This window comes from Aulonocara stuartgranti (genome assembly GCF_965226115.1).
Source record: "Aulonocara stuartgranti genome assembly, chromosome: 14".
Classification (NCBI taxonomy): Eukaryota; Metazoa; Chordata; class Actinopteri; order Cichliformes; family Cichlidae; genus Aulonocara; species Aulonocara stuartgranti.
In genome coordinates this window covers 10,795,013-10,815,512 of record NC_138950.1, presented here as the reverse complement: position 1 = coordinate 10,815,512, position 20,500 = coordinate 10,795,013, and the positions used below count along the sequence as shown (strand labels likewise).

General features: G+C 42.5%; 1 protein-coding gene and 1 long non-coding RNA gene across 9 annotated transcripts in view; one reads left to right on the top strand and one right to left on the bottom strand.

The window, feature by feature from the left end:
• robo1 (roundabout, axon guidance receptor, homolog 1) overlaps positions 1–20,500 on the top strand; it is a 198,974-nt gene that overhangs the window by 103,676 nt on the left and 74,798 nt on the right. The gene's annotated exons all lie outside the window — the stretch shown is intronic.
• The window catches only part of LOC309687870, a 72,477-nt gene continuing 66,963 nt past the window's right edge, over positions 14,987–20,500 (bottom strand). The window contains exon 3 of the long non-coding RNA XR_014270884.1: positions 14,987–15,162. This is a non-coding gene — a long non-coding RNA (uncharacterized lncRNA). The remainder of the gene's footprint in view (positions 15,163–20,500) is intronic.

Genomic DNA, 20,500 nt, shown 5'->3' with positions numbered 1-20,500 from the left:
AAATGATGTACCTGAATGGAAACAACGGTGTATTATCAGTGCACAGGCTCGCCACACACCACTCCGCACAGCACACTACGGCAGAACATCTCATTAGCATTCCGCTTTAGCATACAGTTTCACACATTAATAAACAAATGAAAAGTACATAAAACTGGTGTTGGACATGTGTCCACTAAGCACTTATTACACTCGGTGCTCGTCAGCTAATCAAACATGTTTTATGTGTCTGTACTACTTAGCTATATTGTGTGCGGAACAATACAACTCACCTCTCGTATGGCTCATACGGCAGACAGGCAGCGATTACTGCAGCCAGCCACACCGAGAGGGGGGCGCTGTTTCCCCATTACACTGATATTTGTGGCAAGTGGAATAATACCACATAAACACTGTTACACTACCAGAAATTATTTCCACTACTAATTAATTACCGTTGAGCTTAAAGGTCCTATTAATAAACTGTTAATGAATGTGTATTTATGAAGACGATTTGTGAGACTGGTAAACTTATGATATGTGCAATAGTCTTTCGTTCTACACGGTGCATTTCAAGGTCCTGTACCCATCCGTCGGTAAACTGTACCTGGGCTTGTTGCAGTGACCTGAAGTTACTAAAGTTCATGAGTGTATGCACTCACTCCAAGAACCGTGTAATTATAAATCTGCGCGTGGTGAAAGTTGGGCAGCACGCTGACGTCTTTTGTCCACTCTTTCACTCCTTTGATTTTTTCCTCGTATCTTTTCTTTGTCTTTTCGTCGAGACTGTCTTTGTACGGACCGGCATTGTTCTCCTTTTGTTTTGTACATTCCTTTTTTGTGCGGCAAAGAAAAAAAGGTATTGGAACCGGAGAATGAACGTTTTGCGGTGCTGCAAATGTTTGCATTTGATGCGGTACTTGGATTGTTTTGCCACGAGTTCCCGGCATGCAATGCGCAAAAATCACGTGATTGCTAAAGAAGGGGGAGGGTGCAGCCAGCCTCCTCGGCTGTAATTGGTCCAGCCCAGAGTCGATCATGACCAATTGGCCAATCCAACACCTTTCATTATATATACCCTTCCTAAAAAACAAACAAAAAAAAAAAAAACATCGGCCCATAAAAACAAAAAATCGCCAGCGGCCCATCGGGCAAATGCCCGGTATGCCCGATGGCCAGTCCAGCTATGGCCTGAACTGACCCCTGAATGTGACCGTGCCGTCTGGCTTCCATCCCTGCACTTGATTGAAATGGGAAAAGTCGACGGAGATTCAGCTCTCTCTTATTTATTTATGTTTGGTCGTCCCCTGTTTTGCATGGCCCAGCAGTGGATTAGCACTCTTTAGATGGACCCACAGTTGTGGGGCCCCACCCCACCACTGCCAGGGCTAATGGTGTATGAGAAGGGGGTGGTACAAGCTGTCTACCTCAATACACCTCTTTAACTGTGTCTCCAGTCATCAGTCCTCCTACAATGTTTTGCACTTCTAACTCAAGTATAAAGTTTCAAATTCATTACTTAAGAATGGCTGCATTGTAGAACTCATAGTGCTGTTTACCAAATCCGCAACTTGATTCTGTCTTTTTGACACTTTGGCAGTAAAACAGATATTTTGATATTTGTGGGAAAATACCTCTTGTAAACAGGTTTGATGGCACGCTTGTGTACCAGGAAATGCAATCAGGATGCAGGATCTTTGTAGGCTAAACACATCTGACCTGGTCAAAACACTGTGTCCGTTTATTTCCAGTTTTACGTGCTGGAAATAAACTCTGAGTGACAGCTAAATCTGCAGGCTTATATGAAAAACTAAGCCACTGTGTAATTGAATATTAGTTAAATCCTTGCCATACTACTGAGCGTTGACCTAAAAAGCCCAAATGTGTAATTGGAGTACTGTGCCCACTTCAGGCATCACAGTTGGGCTTCTACCATTGTGTTTATCTTAAGTTAATTAGATCATCATCTCTTTGTTATTATGTTTGTCAGCGATTACCTCAAGTCTAGTACCAACCACAGCGGAGCGTCGATTGTGTATGTATTTTGATGATTCCTTGTTTAGATCTCTTTTCTTTTCCATTTCACACCAGCTTTTAAGTTAGATGAATCTGATAGCTGCAGACATCATTTGGTATCATTAGCACCTAGTCTTTGAAAAGCTCTGTGCATGATTATAAATAAAATATCACAGGCAGGTTTGTTAATTTGTATTGTGCACTGGGTTAGTCATCCTCCTGTGTTAGGCTTTTGAAACGTTTTGCTAAAAAAAAAAAGGAAAGTATGAAGTAGTGTTACTGGGCCTGATTTTGAGGGAAGAAAAAGTCGAAAATTGATCCCATTTTTCTCCATCTGTGGAGAATTATAGACCTTTCTCTATGCATAATCTACTCAGCGAGCTGTCTGCTTAATACTGACGAGTATTTGAATGGGTGAGGACATCAGCTGAGACAGTAGCATTGACAAAACATCTCTAATTAAAATCAGTGTTCTTTCTTATTTGTTCTTTTTATTATCTGGGTTTTGCTCTGTTCTCTTGGGACCAAAATAATTTTCATCAAGTTCGGCTCCAAATGAATCATCTTCATGCATTTAGATATATTTGCTGCCATAAATTGCCGCGCTTCCTAATTGAAAGGCTTGTTAGCGAGGAAACAGCCAAGAGACTTCAAAAACCCCATCTGTATTTCTCCACTTCGCACTCACCCTGCAGATGTCTACCGCAACTGTTTAGTGTCCTCCTGTGTTGATCTGCTGAGATGTGAGTACTACAGGAGTGTATTAGGAGTCTGATGGGAGTTGTGCAGAAAAAGAATACAAAAGATAAAAAACACAGGTCAGTAATGTGACCGTCCCTCTGGCAGCAGATATAGCATAAGGGAGAAAGTGAAGGAGAAGTGCTGCTATTATCTCAGCCAGTGATGCTAGCAAAGTGTTTTTAAATCATCTTTTACTCCGTACCCTAAAGCGCCATACATTTTCCCTTTAGATGCTTCACCCATTGGTGCCTCACAGTCACTGGCTCACTTTGTTCTCCAAACCATGCTCATATACTATAGAGCAGCAATGACTATGAATTATTGCAGTTCTTCAGATACCATTAATGTGTATTTTTTTTAAAATTGCTGAAACAAACACAAAATGTTAAGTACTGAGTGTAGAAGTGACAGCATCAAGTATTGTACTCTTTCCCCAATTAGTTTTGTTCCATTTAAAGAGAAAAAATGTACCAGATTTATGTTTTAAACCTTTAAAGCCACAACATTTGGAAAATGTGAAAGTTTAAATGGCAGAAAATATTAAGAACTAATATAGAGAACCAAAGAATGACTGAAATGTCCTAGTCCATTATAGTAATTTGGTAGAAGCTGGTTTTATTGCAAGAGAAAGAGAGGAAGCAGACATGATGGATGTATGGGAAGGTTCATCTTACCACTCTCAGCAGGGGTGCCAGATAATGTGGGCCACTTAACAACTACACAGGAAGGAAGAAAGGACGTGACTATATTTCTTATTTATTTTCCACACAGGCAGCTGTTTACTGAATCAGAATGCCAAATCTCCATCTGTTAAGTACAGCACTGCAAAATTCCTTTGCATTTAGAGAGATTTTAAAAGTTTATCATTTAATGCATCTCTCTGTCAATACTGTAGCTTTTGCTGGCACAAAACAGGAGTGAAAGGATAATTAAATTTCAGTATAAACATGTATCTGTAAAGCACGCTCTTTTCTTTCTGTCTTCATTTTCTGTTTCTGTCTCTCAGCATCTCTCAGGGCTCTTAGTCTGCAAGCAGTGGTAGAGTTGACATTTAGCCCTCCTGTAGACAAAGAGCACTGGCAGAGTGAATGAGGAATGGAGGGAGTAACTGGCAACTCCGGGGCACAGGCCAGATGGATTAACTTGAAAGGCATGGCATTGTAAACCAAATTCAAATTAATCCCTTTTTTGTGTCCCTTGATGGAACAATGGTTCTTTCCTGGGCCTCCGAGAGACATTGACGCTGAGGGGAGAGTCAGGTCTTCACCATATCCGACACTATTCACATCACTGCTCTCAATTACCTGCCACAGAAATCAGGCACTTTCTCAACACTGGCAAAATTGCCTCACATAATTCGAAGCAGGACCCGTGAACTGAATATATTTTAATATTAATTTACAAGTCACAGTTTGTGGTGAATATGCACATCTGGAAACCGGTTTCATTATCTGACCGGTATATTTTTTTCCTAGACTGACTTCTATTTTTAATGCAAGTGCACCTTTGGGATTTCCATATAAAATAGTTCCCCATTCTCCACACCATTTGGCTCTGTCCAGTTTTTTTTTTTTTTTTGGTGGGCATGTCTGTTTCCCCCGTGGCCTTGACCACCTGAACAGCCTAACAAAGAAAGTGAACTCCAACACCCCGTCCACAGAACAAAATTCATGAGTCCCCCCCACACTGCTGCTGCTTCCACCTAAAATTCTGTGGGTTTTTTTTCTTTTTTACTGAACCAACTAATGCAGTGCAGTCGTGTCACTGCTATAAGACTGTTTGTGTTTGCCAGCTTTTCTCTGTTTTCATTGTCTTTCTCAATGACCCATACTGTTCCATATTTTATTTTAATGGGAAAGTCCGTTAGTAAATCACTCGTAAATTCCTTTCGGAACCACGTCTTAATTCCTCCTCCTCCCCCTTATTTGAGCGTGCGTGTCTTTGTGAGTGCATAACACACAGCAAGAAGTAGGACAAGAGGTCCCACTGTTACAGCTTGTATTATTTGACGCAGCTATTCATTAATTATCTTCTCTGTGCAGTCTTCCTTATCGCTCATTGTTTCCTTTTTTTGTTTTCTGCTTCAAGCACCTTGTTCTACTCCCAGCTCTTTGTTAAATCATTTTGCCTATCCAATATCCTTGGGAATCTTTGAGAAAGAAAAAAACAAAAGGAAGCGTGCGGTATATGTATTATTACTATCTGAATTGCTTGCTTGCAACATTTATATATATATAAGTATATTTTTACATACAGTAAATTGAAGAAAATGAAGACTGAAACTTGAAAAGCTTTAGTGAGATAAATGCTGATGGTGTTCAACATGAAAAAGGACACGTTGAGCAGAGAATAGATTGCCGGCTGTCACTCTTGGATTTTTCTTCCTTACAAATCTGCCTCTGAGGCTGTTTGTTGCTGACTGGCTCTGAGGACAGATTTATGCTGTGTTTAAGTTGGCCGGAAAAGCTTGAATTTATCACCAAAAGGGTTTAGAGGAACTCCTACACTCAGTGTTTGAACACACTCGCGCAAAGACACCTCCAACGCCTGAATGTCACACATGCTTCTACTTCTGCAGCCCTGCTCTGTTGATGGTGCACTAAATGATCCATAGCGGTGTATATGGACTGCACCTCCTCTTACTGGTCACAGACACTTGCTTTTTATTGTTAGCTCGTACAAATGTTGACTCGTATTTTATCATCAAATCAGCACGGTGCAGTGTTATTTAATGTGCTTAATCTTGTCCTCCCACCTAAAATAAATTAAAAAAAATAACAGTATTCCAACCTTGTGCATTAGACTGCTACACCACTTTGCACTACAGAGCCTTTTTTTTTCTGAGATTCTGTCCCAGAGGTGACCCGTCTGGCATTCACCACAGCCTATGTGGCATAACTCTAAACCTCAAATGGTTTACTCACAGAGCTATTAATGAAAACCTCAGTGACAAGCACATCAGTAACAGACAGCAAGAATGTCAGTCAGTTATAGACAGTGGGGCACATGGGGGAGAATTATAGACAGCAGGAGACTAAAAGTATGCTGAAATCTGTTTGTAGAACAGGGCGTGAGGAGGAAACGTTGATATTTGTGCCCCTGCTGCGCTCGGGGTGCTGTGATGAATGGTGCTGTATAGCGTTTTACTGCACTGTGCATTCTTGTGTCTGGGCTGTTTACTGTTACCACACCTCACTTCTCTGTGTAGCGGTAACCAGCCTGGGTAACACATGGTGCTGTCAATGCCAAGAACATTGCCCCAGTGTATTTATTTTGACCCCATTTCAAACCTAATTCACTCCGCTGCCCAGAGTCGTCGCATACCAGTGGCATAGCTTCATGGCACAAAGCTCAAGAGATCTGAAGTGTAGAAAACAAAACAGTATTGCAGCTGTAGGAGGGAATCAATGGGCACAATTGTGGACATGACAGAGGAGATTTAATGTTCAGCAGGATTTTAAACCATTAGCTACCGTCTCTTGTCTTGTTATCCAAAATGCCCATGTTGCACAGCTGTATGTTGTTTTTTTTCTATGTGTCTGATAGATTCCATGCCTTGTTAAGGCAGGATTTAGTGTCAGTAAATCCACATTAGCTGCAGGAAGGACAGTGACCTCTCCAACTGTAATTAGACAACTCCAGTTCGGTGCTTTGGAGACCAGCCACAGACACGACTTTCATCATGATGTGTGGACATCAGTTGATTGGTTGGGGACAGGTGAGGATAACATTTTGACCTTCAGTATGTGTCTGCGTGTATATGTGTGTGTATGTGTGTGTCTATTTGTGCCTCAGGAACTCATTGACTTGGATTGCTGACTTCTCAGAGGGCCTCTTGTCTCGTTAGTGAAATGTCGATGGTTCCAATGTTAAGTGAGGGACATTAGCTGCTGCGACGGCTCTTCCAGCTCTCTAAAGTCTTAACGACAGCAGGTCCAGCCTGAACGCTTTCACCTGCTAAATGACAGTCAAGTGTTTAAACTTGCTGTTTCGAGAATGTTAACATCCGTGAAGGAAAGGTTTGCAGCCACCAAACACACACACGCACACTCACAAACACCTCCACCTCAACCCCCCACGCCAGTTTTCTATCTTGGCGCCATCTTGGCATGTACCCCATAACAGTTGTGGAAAGAGGGGAAAAAGGAAATTCAGTGTTCGGTGACAACTGTGAAATCACTTGAGATGGAGGTAAATTGGAGGATTAAGCTGGGATTGAGCCAGAGAAGTGCACAGTGACTGAAATGGAGGAGGAACTGTTCCCAGCAAAATGCAATGAATAGATTTTTAGAGCCTCTGTAATTGTCTTTCTCTTTGTCTGCTGTTCTGGAAAAGCACCGACTCCCTCCTTTCTTTTATTCTTAATGTTTCTTTCCCTGGCTGTGAGTTTCCTTCATACTTTGTTGAAATCTATAGGTGGCAAACAATAATACTAATCATTAAGAGTTTTTGTTTTAGGCCTGTTCCCTATCTAATTTGATAGAGACACTCTTAAATATTTGCAGGTTTTCTTCCGCTGTCAAACTATTTCTGGCTGCTTTTTTCTGTAATATGCTTTCTGAAGTTGTTTACCTCCCTGCTGGCCTGTTCACAAGTACCACACCATGTGCAGCAATGTGTTGTGACACACAACACACTTTCAAGCTCCTCTCTTCTCTCACCTGCCTGTTCCTGTTCTTCACATTTACTGTGCCTTTATACAGGTTGGCTTCCTCACAGTTTTTTCCACATGCCTTTGTCTGCCATCAGTAGCCCACCCGTAAAGTCTGCTTTCCTTTTCATTCTTCTTCCCTTTTCCTCTCTCCAGCACTCTATCATCTGTTCACTTTGCCTTTTTGGTTTTCCACAGCACGCCTGTTCCTCATCTCCCTCTGCCACTGGATTTCTTGATTCTCATTGGCACTTAGCAGTGGTACCATTCCTTACTTTTCTTCCAGCTCGACTCCACTGGATGACTGGAGCCCTTGTTGAGGTGTTGTTGTGGTTATTGGCTCAGGCTTTTTCTCAAGGGGCTCCTTTAGCTTGTCTCTCTTCCCCGAGTGTCCCTGGCCCCTGGCCTCCAACTCCCACGCCTCTTGCCTCTGCCACAAAGCTGCTGTCAGTTCACAGGCCACATGTGTCAGGCCTCAAGGCCTTATTTAAGACCCAAGTCCTGCCTAGGCGTCACTGCTCCAGCAACAGAGAGGGCACCATGAAAGAGAGGGTGTAGACTATTCAGCAGCCTGGAAAGGCACAGAGGAAGACTGAACAAGAAAAAGTGATGGAAATAAAGCATAAACACACTCTTGGAACAATTGCTCTCAGCTCAGCTGACTCTGTGAACTCTAAAAACAGTGTTCTGTGTGTGAATAGGTAGAGTGACTATTCACCCACACATAGTGCCCCCAGTTCATAAGGGTTTATAAAAAAGTGTGAATATGGCAGTTTGGTTGGAGGGGACAGTGGAGCTCAGCCAGACCCGAACACAACAGCCTCTCTGTGAGGCTGTCTCTCTCAGCAGTGCAGGAGCCCAGACACATTAACAAATACAAGACTTCAATAAAACAGAACCGCTGGACAATGTTCTGCCAGCTCTGCTATTGGCCCTGTATGTGAGGCACAGGAGAGTCATGCCCTTCATTCTATTTAAGTCTATTCTTGGGTCTGTTTTTCTCTATTAGCTTTGCGTGAACAAGCGGTGAGTCATTCCATTTCTGAGCATGCCAGTGATTTTATTTTATTAATTTGTGAGCACATATTTTATCAAGCTGTTAGACTCCAGCTTTGTACACTATTTTTTCTTAGTTGTCATCTTATACTGTTTGAAACTGTGTCCATTTGTCTTGGACACACTGGAGACACTCAGCAGTACGTCAGTGTTTTAAGGTGACGTTATCCTTAAATAGTACTGTGACTAACCAGGTAGAGATGACTGACTCTGTCAACAGATCCTTAAAGTCTCTGTGTGGGGGGTCACAAGAGACAGAGACTCTAATTGACAGTCAGTGAGTGTCTAAACTCAGTGTTACTACAGGACTCTCAGGGCCTTGATCAGCCAGTGTGGAGAGACGGGCAACAGAGAGCAGGAAGGAGACAGTCAAGACATAAACATAATTGTCCTTTGGTATTCAGCCCTTACTACTGTTGCTTCATGTGGCACAAAATGAGAAAGGAAGACTGTGGCCCAAATGATAAAGGTTAGGTTTTGTTTGACCCTTGAATGTGGATGCAAACTCATTTTGTCTCTGTTCTTGCCCTCAGAGGAGTGCTTTAGTGTAGGTGGTGGCCAGGGTAATGATGGTTTCCACAGCCATAAAGAAAAGAAAAAGGAAAGAATGTCCATCTCAGTTGTGGGAACAGAACCATAAGCAGACTATGAACAGAAATATGCTCAGACACAGATGGAGTTAAAAGGGGGACAAGGCAAATTACCTCTTTTGCCAAGACCCAATTTGACTGGTCATTAAAGTTTCCTCACTGTGGTCAGGAGGCAGTATTGGACATGAAAGGTTTAAATTAAAATGTCCAGCATGAATGCTAGTAGATATTTGCTATAATACCTATAATGGCATTTTCTGTGGCAGATTAGTATTTTGTGTGATTTCACATTTCATTACTTCCCAAAGCCATAATAATAAATTTCGAGCTTCAAGAAATCTGAGCACTTGTTTGACCAACTATTTTTTTTGTTGTTGTTGTATTTTGTTTTTTTTCTCATGGTGTATCTTTACTTTGTGGTCATTTTCACACCATCGTCGTGCTACACTATCATGCAGTATAGATGAGCACCAGTCTTCAAATGAAAAATTCATTTTGGTGCCTTTGGTGGATCTTCTTTGCCGGCAACCATTTTCACATGAAGCTTCCCTTGTTGCCTTCCATTATCCCCTTTTAATTAATGTGTCTCCCAGAGCACATGGTGTGCAGTAATTAACGACTAATTGCACCCAAGGTCAGTGGATTTATTCATTTATCTGTTCATTTGTTTAGTAATCATCCTTTCTGGTGGTATTTTTATATCCGTTGCTGTCATTTAGGTCTGTACCCCTCCTTTCGTGTTTCCCTCTGCAACAAAACACCTCGCTGGAGGTGATGATGGCCTTGAGTAGGAAGCCAGTGCCCCATAAAGGCTTCACTACTAGCTGGGAATGCCTAAGGGAGCTTTTACTCCTTGTGGGCCGTGTAAAAGGGCTGGCTGCCTTAGGATATGCAGTCTCTGGTGTTGGTGTTGATGGTATGTTTGGTATAAACAGTGTACTCATAGAGTCGATGCTATCTGAACAGCTAACATATTCATGTTTTTTTTAATCCAGATTTTTTTTTTTCATAGGTGAACAGATTTATTTTCTCTCTTTGTTTTATTTTATCAAGCAGATCTTTTGTCTGTGAGAGATGAGGAAAAGACTCCCTGTGATCCCCACTATTCCCTTTGCTGAGCTTTTGATTCTGGTTTCCTTCATGTTCACATTGCTTTGTCCTTTATTAGTATGCCCATGCAATGTAGTCACACAAGTGCACACTGGTATTTTTCTACACACCTAAACTGAGTCTCATCCATGAATGGCCAAACAGACAACCCACATGCCCTTGCACATTGTCAGTCAGCGGGGTTTCTGCTCAGCATGTGCACACCTTGCTTCTGTCATTTTTTTCCATATTAAAGTGCTGGTGTGGTGGGTTCCTGCTGGTGTTAGGGTAGGGGCCTTGTCCCAGGGCTGTGCATGTGGGCCTAATCCTCTCATTAGTTCAGCCAGTACTGGGTGCAGATGGCACATTGGCACTGAAACAGGGTGCACACCCCCTATCTTTCTACCACAGTCACACCCTCACTGGTATATGGCCATTATCGCTAAGGGATTGCTGTTGGTCTGTTTTGTTGCATATGATGCTTTGCTTGTGTGCGTGTTTGCGCATGTGTGTGCGCATCCTCTCTGTTGTTCCATTGATGATGTTTATCGCAGTTTAGTCCAGCTGTCTACAAAGACTGGTGAGAGTTTAGATGTTTGCAGGACGGTTGAATCAGCTGTCACTTGAAAAACATCTTTTGTAAAAGCCCATCTGTACAATTTTAAAACAGCAGCTCCATCTGATCTTAATGACAAGCTGTGAGAAATGAAAAAAAAATGCCATTGTGACATTTTCTGATACAGGCTGAAAACAGGGCAATCCCACATATGTATATGCAGCAATTATTGTCTGCTTTACCTTTGTCTCTTCATGATGGATTGTTGGAAACTGTTATTTTCATGCACTCTAGTCTCTGCAGCTGATAGTCCCGCTGATTATCCAAGGTCCTAAAAGACATTTACAAGGCTCTCAGCAAAACTGACTCTGCCAGCCCATGAAATAACAAACTGTTAAAAACGTTCTTGTAAATTTTCTGCCAAGGGGCTGGGGGAAAATATGAGCAAACTGGCAATCGAGGCGCAGCACTTGAGGTGCTGGGAGCTATTGCGCTGACAAAAACCAGAAGCCCTTCCCTCCTTCGAGAACGTGGTTGTCGGCACTCTGCTACAAGGTATATGTGCTGCCACTCCAGTTAAATATAGGAAGTGTTTCCAACCTTCCAAGAGCACTTTTTTTTATTTATTCTAACAGTTCTTTGACACAGTTTGTCTTACTAATTCCATTTCCCTTTAATACACAGACAAAGTTAAAGAGCAGTTTTTAATATTCAAGACTGGTCTTGAGTAAGCCTGAGTATGAAGTTTTATTAAAACTGAGTGGAACAGATATACACTGCTGGATGTAAGCCAATCATTGACAGATGAAAGCCTATGCGTGTGTGTGTGCGTGCAGCTGACTGTTTGACTGAGTGCGTGTGTGTATATGGAGGTCATTCTGGGCTTCCTGTTGACAGCTGCAGGCTGTGGGCAGATTTACTCCGTGGCAGATGCTACTAAGGGACACAAGTCAGTCTTGAGTTTATGTTATACCATTTGGCTTCATCTATTTATGGAGCAGGGCTATACAATGGGAATAGGTAGACTAAGCAAAGCTTCTTTCAATAGTAAGATGTCTTGACAATATATTTTTTAAGGTGTGTGTGTGTGTGTGTGTGTGTGTGTGTGTGTGTGTGTGTGGATACCCTCATTATCAGATGTGCAGAGGAAGGCATGCTTGAGTTCTCCCTACAGAAGAACACATTCAGTCTTTAAAAATCCACAATAGACTCACTGTGACATTCTGGTGCCTCCTTTCATCCTCTCCTTCCTCTTGTCCATGTCTCCTTCCGTGCTGCAGTTCTGTTCAGTGTCTTTACATTGTGGTGTCACATGTGATTTGTATCCCTCCCTGAGATTTTTTTGTGAAAGGGGATCAATCTGGGTTTTCTCAGTAGGTGAGTGAACATGGCCACAGCTGATTATGGCCATGTATGCCAAAGACTTCTACCACAGCATTGTCCCTTGAGGTAGGAGGAATGGTCTGGCTTTCCTCATGTGGATACTGAAGTTCACTTTTGTTGGGGAGCCCTAATCCAGATCTAGAGGGTCTTCTGATAGATTCAGCAACCAAAGAAAGTTGTCATCATCTGTCCTATGTGAAAGCTCCATCATCTCAGCTTTTTCTTAATTTGGGGCTAAAGAAACACTCATTAACTTAAGCTTGGGTTCTTAACTGAGCCAGTCGAGTGACTTGTGGATTTGTATTGTATGTGTTGGCAGTCTGAGATCAGGGGCCCAAAACCAAACAGAGCACGTGACCTTAACCAAAAAGTCAAACATAGGTTTGTCATCAGAGGCACAAATGTGGAAATACTGTAGGTTCATCTGGTCAGCAGTAAAAAATGCAGACTACAAGCAAAGCCTCAGACTAAATGAAAGGCAGACTGGAGAACAGAGAGTTTAAACTGGTTAAAGTGTGGTATTTTGTTAAGCACTGAGCTTTTTCTGCCTTCTATTGCTTTTCTTTTCTTTCCTTCTTCCCCAGACACATAAATAGCCTGCCAAAGTCCTGAACAGGTTAGACCCTGCTTTGAGCAGTGAAACATGGATTCAGTTTCATTGCTCAAACATTTACCATTTAGTTTGCTATGTATCAGCCTGCACTCTGACAAAGGCTGCCATTGTACCGGAGGGACATTTTTTGGCGTTTCTTTTCCCTCTCAAGGCTTCAGTGCTGTATATTCAAAGGGTGCTACATGTCAGATAAGTTTCACTTTATGCCCACAACAATCATGGCTCTATTGTTCAAACGAGGCGGTTTTGTTTGCAGGCCCTTGACAGGGGAAAGGATGGAAGGAAGAAAACAATTTGATTGCATGTTACTCTAAACCAACAAGACACATGCCAGTGCTTTTTGCGTTTTCTTTTGCTACTGTCTCGGTTTAATTTTAATGTCTTGGCTTGTTGAACATTTCCTTTATTTATAGACTTAGGGGTATGATGGCCAGCTCACACTGGTGGATTCAAATAGCAGTAAGTGAAAAGTGGAAAACTGCATATATTCCCAGAAATATTGCCAGGAAAATGTCAGTGAAATGCAGATAGGACGCTTATGTTTAACAGCTCGGCCTCTCCGGGGTGCTATTGGGATCTGGTGAGTGAATTTTTTTCATTCTTTTTTTTCTGGCTCTAGTGCTTCTAATGCCTCTGTTCTGTGTTTTGTTCTGTTTTTTGTTTTTGTTTTTTTTGTTTTTAAAAAAGGAGGGAAAGAGGAAAAAAATGTTTTTATTAGATGACTCATTTTACCAGATAATTCAAACATGAATTTTGCTTCAATAAGCAGACTAGATGTAAATTTCCTATACGACATCAATGAATCTTTATGTTGAACACCAGTTTTTTTAAATGCTGGTATGTTTGTTGTACTGTGATTCCAGTTGGTGAGACGGAGGTAGACTAAATGAGAGCCAGACTGTTTTCTGTGAGCCCTGTGAGGTTAGTCGTGTTGACGAACAATATCCTGGCCTCCCCTGGTCCATGTCTCCTAAGTGACTCTCAGCTACATGACCTCCTTTTCTCTCGGCATCACTCTGTCATCATAGTACTTACTCCGGTCCCCGCTATGACAGCTGTCCTTTCATCAAACATGGCCTTTTCAGATGAAGCCTGAATAACAGTGACATAGCTTTGTTGGCAATATTCAGGATGAATGATTTTAGCTGGAGCTCTAGTTTGTGCTAGGCAGCGTCAGGGCCCTCCTGCGATCCCCCTCTGTTTTAATCAAATCGAAGTCAAAGCTCTTTTAAGTTGAGCCGAACTCTCTATGTACCTATTGAGGACTTTGAACCATGTTAGATAGACGATGATAAAAAAGGATATGAGGTCATCTTCTTTATGAATGTCGACTAGAATGTACAACACTGTCAACTCTGCCCTCTTTTTATCACCCATTGCTTCCTTATCAAGGTAAAGAGGTTCCAGTATTGACCTTGCGGGAGAGGCTTTCGGTCTTGCTCTCAGTACTGAGCTTACAATGACTGTTTGCTATTGTTTGTCATCCTTTGCTGATCTGAAGGAATCGATCAGGCCATGCTGACTCAGTGGACAGAGGTTAAATGTTCATATGCCTGCTTGACTAATCTGTTCCCTCTTAATGACGGTAGTAACAAAGATGGCCTTTGAAAGGATGACTAACGAGTTGGGTTACAATGACGAATCTGTCAGACATGGCTGCACTGTTGCATGATATACTTTTCTCTCCAGCTGAAGATGGAGAATAAATGTACTTCATTTGGAGGAGGAACTTTTCTCTTCCCTATATGTGTTCCCTAGCTGTTTCCAGCAAGTCGTCAGGGCACTTCTCAGGGGATACTGCCTTTTACTGTTAACCCTCAGGAGTCTATCATCTTTATGTTTCATCATAATCAGGACTTTATGCTGACAACTCAGAGACAACAGGATTAGATGTGGGGGGAAGAAGAAAATAGACATCTTCTGTGTGTTTTAATGAAATCAAATAAATTCCTCTTGGGACAATACTGTGTGTGAATGTGTTCAAAGAAGCACCCCGTGGCACTTTCAGTTATATTGGTTTCCGTATATGTTTGTGCCTGTAGATATATCCAGCACTATAACCTCCTACAGTAATAAGTTTTGGGTAGTTTTCTCCAAAACTAAGAAAAGTTCAGTACATATTGGGTGTATGATTGGATTCTTTGTCCTGCTAAGACTGTCTGTAATATCAGTCGCTCTATATATATATATCCTTTTTATTTCTCAGTGAGTGTGATTGGGGTGCTGTGGACCAACCCTTCATGCGAAAGAGAGAAAAGAGGGGAAAAAAGGGAAATTTCTCTCATACAAGAAAAAGGATACTCTTGGTTGGCTTATTGATCTCCCTTTCCTCTTCCCTATTTCTTTCACCCCTTCCCTCAACCCATTCCTCCCTCTTTCCCTCTCCAGTAGACTGCTGATGAGCTTGCTCCCCACAGACCCGCCGCCAGGCACAGTCAGTCAGGGTTCTCTCCGTCCATCTCTAGCCCTGCTAGGCAGAAGATTTCTCCTGAGGCCAAGAAGAACAAGGCATATTCTGTTACAGGCAGTGCAGGAGAAAGAAAAACGTACTGTTACTAGATATGAGTGAAATCAAATCTGTTTGACTTGCCTGGCAGCTACGGCCATTTTCCATGCAGACAGAGAATATCAGGATTGAGTGAATGGAATGCAGTAATTCATGGTGCACTTGACAGATTTATAGGGCTGTCAGTTATTAAAGTAGATCTGATAACAAATTATTTTATTACCACCAGGAGCAGGTCAGGAAATCAGTCGTGCAAACGTGTAAGATGTTCGATATCTATCTTATTTTAGTGACTTATGATCATTAACTTTTCTTCCGCACCAGACGGCTCTTGTTGCACCTCTTTAACTATACAAATGATACAGCCCGGTGTAGCTGAGGGTCAGAATGGGCAGAAAGTGCTAGAGTTTTTTTCCATCTATTCTACATCCTCTGAGTGCCCCCATATATTACCAAACGTGTGCAATGAATGGGTGCAATGGGTGCACGCTCACATTATAACTGCTCTCGGATGTCTAAACTAACACTCAGTCTGCACTTCAAAGGCCTGTGGGCGTTGACACACTGCCCTCCTTTGTGTTCGTGTGTATTTGAGTAAATTGAAATTGAGGAGTGAAAGACAGGGCAGAGAAAACAATGGGCCATAAACAAACATTGAGTCCTAGCTCCAGAACAGCTGGTGTTGTGTTGAGAGGCCACAGTGTTTGCTTCAGCAGTGTGGCAGATGTACTGTAAAGCCCTTTGCTGCTTTTATTATCAGCGTGTGCACGCGCAAGCGTGTGTGCGTCTGTCCAAGTGGCTGAACAAGCCTAGCGAGGAGGAAGAGCAGTGGAACATTGTGAAGGCAGAGTTTGACAGATCAAACCATTATCTGTACTTCACTGACCATCTTGCTGTTGTCAAATCAGAAATATGTCTCTGTCTACGTCTATGATTCTCTTTCTCCATTATTTTCACTTTTTCTTTTTATCTTAACACACTCGAAGACACACACACACACACACACACACTCACCCACGCACAACCCAACTTAGGACCTTTAGCTAATGAGAGCGTGTAGCACAATTACAGCATTTTTGCTTTGCAGCACAGGTTTGAGTCCACTCAGGCAGCCTTCCTTTTATTCCACCCACCAACATGCTGCATAGCTGGCAGTTCCACTAATTGGATAGTGCAGTATGTGTGTGCAGCTCAATGTCCTGCTATGGCCCTTCATCTGGGCAGATGCTGTGGCTATGGTGGATGTTAATGTGAGATGCCGCAAGCTTCATCATCTGGTATCAGTCACTCTGTAATTGGAACAGCCCTGGTGGTTCATTGTAGCCTTCCCAGGCCCTGTTATAACCCCACCCACGCTCTAATAGTGGATGGGACTCCACATTCCCAACCATGTGTGGAGGAAGAGTCTTGGCGGAGGAGGAGGAGGAGGAAGAGATGGAGAAAAGAAGGCAATGAAAGGGAGCCAGAGGAGGAAGAGTGTGATTTCTTGCTTCCTGTCCCAGTCTTGATGGTGCACGTCTGGTCGCCAGCATGCTTACCCCTTTCAGTGCTTGCTCTAATCCCTACCCCCTTTTTTTGCCAGTAAAATGATGATAGATTGATAACACCGAGCAGAAATTGCTTTTTACTAGCCCTCCCACATTTTTGGGTTAAGCATAGATGGGGGCTGAAGTTCATCAAAGGTAATTAATGTTGGCATATTTTTTTCCCCAACAGAAATATTGCTCTATTCAAAAACTTTCCCTAGTGTAGTTTTGATATGGTTTCTTCTTTGCTTGTGGGTTTTATGTTTTGTGAACATGTGCGTAGCATGACGTGTGTGCGGGTGCGTTTCTGTGTGCGCTTTTTATAAAAGGCAGTTTGTGGAGCTAATTAAAAGGCCTTGTGTAGGACAGAACCATTCATCTTAGTGATGGGCCCAAGCTGTCATGCCACAGTCCTGTGGGGGAATGAACCGCCGCTGCAGGAAAAAAAGAAGACGCAACACACACTGTCCTTCTTTTTCGCTCAATCCCAGGCAACCTAATGTTAGGGTTAAATGTCAGTCTACTTAAGAATTCATTGTGTTATGTTAAAATATTCCAAGGAGTTTCTGATCATCTCCTCTCCGCCACTGCGATACAAAAGAAATTCCCTCCTCCTATCAACTTACCCTCGCAAAAGGTGACGAGAGCAGTTAATGTTGAGATATGCTGTCTTTGACAGAGGGATTAAGATATGCACAACCCTCCCTCTAGGTTTTCTGTGCTCAGCAGGGTTTTTGGATCACAGGGTAATTATATTAGCTGTGATGGACCTGACAAAGATTGCTGCCAATGGAATTTGTGCTTGATGCCTTTTTAGTATGCATCTCAGGCTTGTATATCCTTTGGCCTCTTTTGCTTGCCCCCCCTGGCCTATGCTCTATGTGTGAACCCAGGCTGCCTGTCCCCTTGCCCTCTCATTACCGCCACAAGCCCAGGGGTGCTGCCAAGGCACTAAGAGGTGAAGCATGTGGGTCAGGGAACAATGCTGCCTCTGCCTCCAGCAACATGTATGCGGTCTAAAATTGCACATCACATTTCCATGGATGAGCAGACCTAATACTGTGTGTTATTGATTATGGATGATGGAGCTTCTCTGACCTGCATATCATTATCGGTGTATCCAGAATGTAACCGCAATCTAAGGCTGTCCTGAATACCAATGTTTGTGCTCTGGAGCTTTGCTAATAATTAACAGGGAACATGTAAAGCTTCAGCTGCCATTTGGCATGGGATTTTATAATTTGATAAAGTCATCATGCATATGAGTTAACAATGATGACTCTACTTTAGATTCCATTGTATTTTCAAGTAAAATGATCACTTAGAGAAAAATGGAAGCCTCTTTTACTTTTTCCTCACAGAGTGCCCAGTCTCAATACTCATTTGCTGAATGATACAAGAGAGAGTTTTTTTCCTTTCTCTTAAAGTGTAGCTCGTTTGAAGCTGCACTGTCCACAGATATTTTTTTCCTGGGTGCTTTTATGAAGAAAATAGCTGAAGGGCTTTAAAAAAAAGACTCCTAATTTAGACACATAGTCAGCATGCTGGCACCAGTAGGGTGTAGTGAAAAGGGATGGTCACTGCTGAATGTGAGGGGATATCAGGTACCCAAAATAAGCAAATGGATATTTAAAAAAACAAAATCCTAAAAGAGAAATTCTGCCGTATGCCTAGAAAACAAATATCTAAATAGTTCAGGATAACAGTTCTAATGCATTTCTGTGCACCTCAAGCGTAGCGCTGTGTTCTCCAGTTTCAGGACTGGGTGGTCAAGATCAGCTGCAGGATCCCCACATTTTTCAGTCAGTCAGTGGTAGTGCATGGTTCCTCTAGGGAGATAAACACAGTCACACATGATTGTTGAATTCGGCTTATGTGCCTCGTAATTTAGTCAGACTAAATTTGCTGTTTAGAAAGACCTGAAGGTCCGGGGGGGGGAAGATGTGATTGGCAAGTGGGAACAGCTGCATCACCTGGACAGTGTGTCACGCTGTGAAAAATCCTCCATCACATATGTTACAAGCGTTGCAGTAACATTTTTAGTTATTTAAAGTAATTTTGACTGGCAGTGCTCTCTATGCAGCACACGGTCATCCGAGTTCCCTTTGCTTCTCGCCCTGAAACACCCTCACGCTGAGCAGTAATACTAGTTTTTCTTCTGTTGTTCCTTCACTCAAGATTAAATTACAATAATTACCTGCTCTGAAACTTCTAGCACATCGAGCGCTGTCTAAATCTTCTAACTCCAGTTGCGAACAATAAAGTACAGACCGTACCTGCCTTTTGAAACAAGAGTCCAGGTCTTTTGAAAGATTCCCCCCCCTCCCAGTTTGGTCTTACCACCGCAAAACAACAATATCGAAATCTTTTTCTTTGGAGAAAAAGAACCATGCCCTTTCTTGGCTTGCGTAGTGTGCATCTTGGGACTTTGTATGCTTCACTGTGTGTAGCAGCACCTGCAGAGACCATAAAAGCAACACGTGTGGATGTGTGTGTTGTTTGTTTGTAGGGGAAGAGGTTGATCCCTGAGGGGCTCTGTTCCACTGAGACACGCAGAGAGCAAGGGGTCACTGTGGAGGAAGGGGAGGTAGGAACCCTCACCTCCACATGAACCTTAAACTATTGAGAGAGAAGCGAGGAGAGATAGGGGGGTTGAGACTTGAGCTTGAACATACGTCTGCAGGGCCTGAGACAAATGATAGGGATTTCCTCTGCCTTTCTGACCACGTCTGACTGTCTAAGCTCTTATCTTCTATCTGTCTGGTGTTTTGAGGAGTGGCGGTGCCATTTAACTGAAAGGCTTGATATCCAATCATTTATAAATGTAATAAACGTAATAAACATAAACTGAAAGCATTCCAAAAAACACTGGCAATCAGAGTGGTTGTCAGAGGTTTTTCTGTAATTTTCTCTTCATTATGACTAATGTGGGGAAAGTACATTTTCACAGTGAAAATATGTTCCAGAAACCCAAAAAAATCTTGTTCTGGAGCTATATTTCTTTAGCCAGCGCACATTTTCTGTTCCAACTCTGTAAAGGGACAGGTGGAAAGTCATTAAACCTAAAGTCTAAACTGTGCTCTTTGATTTAAACAGCTTGCTGTCAATGCCCAAGCATTTTCACTATAACTTCATATATAAAATGTCTGTTAGATTGTTAAACTGTCCGGCTCTGTGTGTGTGCGCGCTGGAACCGTTAATGGAGTGAAGCCGCATGAATCTCTCCACGGGGTAGGCCTGATGTCGACAAAGGAGAGAGATATGGGTTTCACTGGTGTGTGCTGCTGGGTGATGGATGGACAGAGCCGGGGTTAAAGCGGGGTCACCGTGTTTGTTGCGTTGTGTTTAGGTGGAGATGTTTGCCATACTTCATCACCATACCTCAATGTTTGAAGGGATATGTGTGTCACCTCTCTCTCCTTACACACACAATTGTGCACACATACAGAGTCTTAAAAAAGAAAAAAAAAGGGAGTATTGAATTGAGTATTGGGTTGGCAGATACTTAATCGATGACTTCGAGTAAGTGTGGAGAATTGTACTTTCTAATAACTAATTGGTCCCCATTGGTTGCATTTAGCTGCATGCTACAGAATTCTCAGTCTCCTTGTTTCCTTCGGCAGAAGGTCCTTGAGATTCTCTTCCTGCTTGTGCTCTAGTCAAGTCATTACTCTCAAGTGTAAAATCTTGCATTTGGTTAAATCAAGGCACCCTGGGACATGCTTTGGTCTGTAGAGAGGCTAAGACTAGAGGATGTTTTTTGCCACAAGCACCAGCAGCCTCCCAGCCAGGGT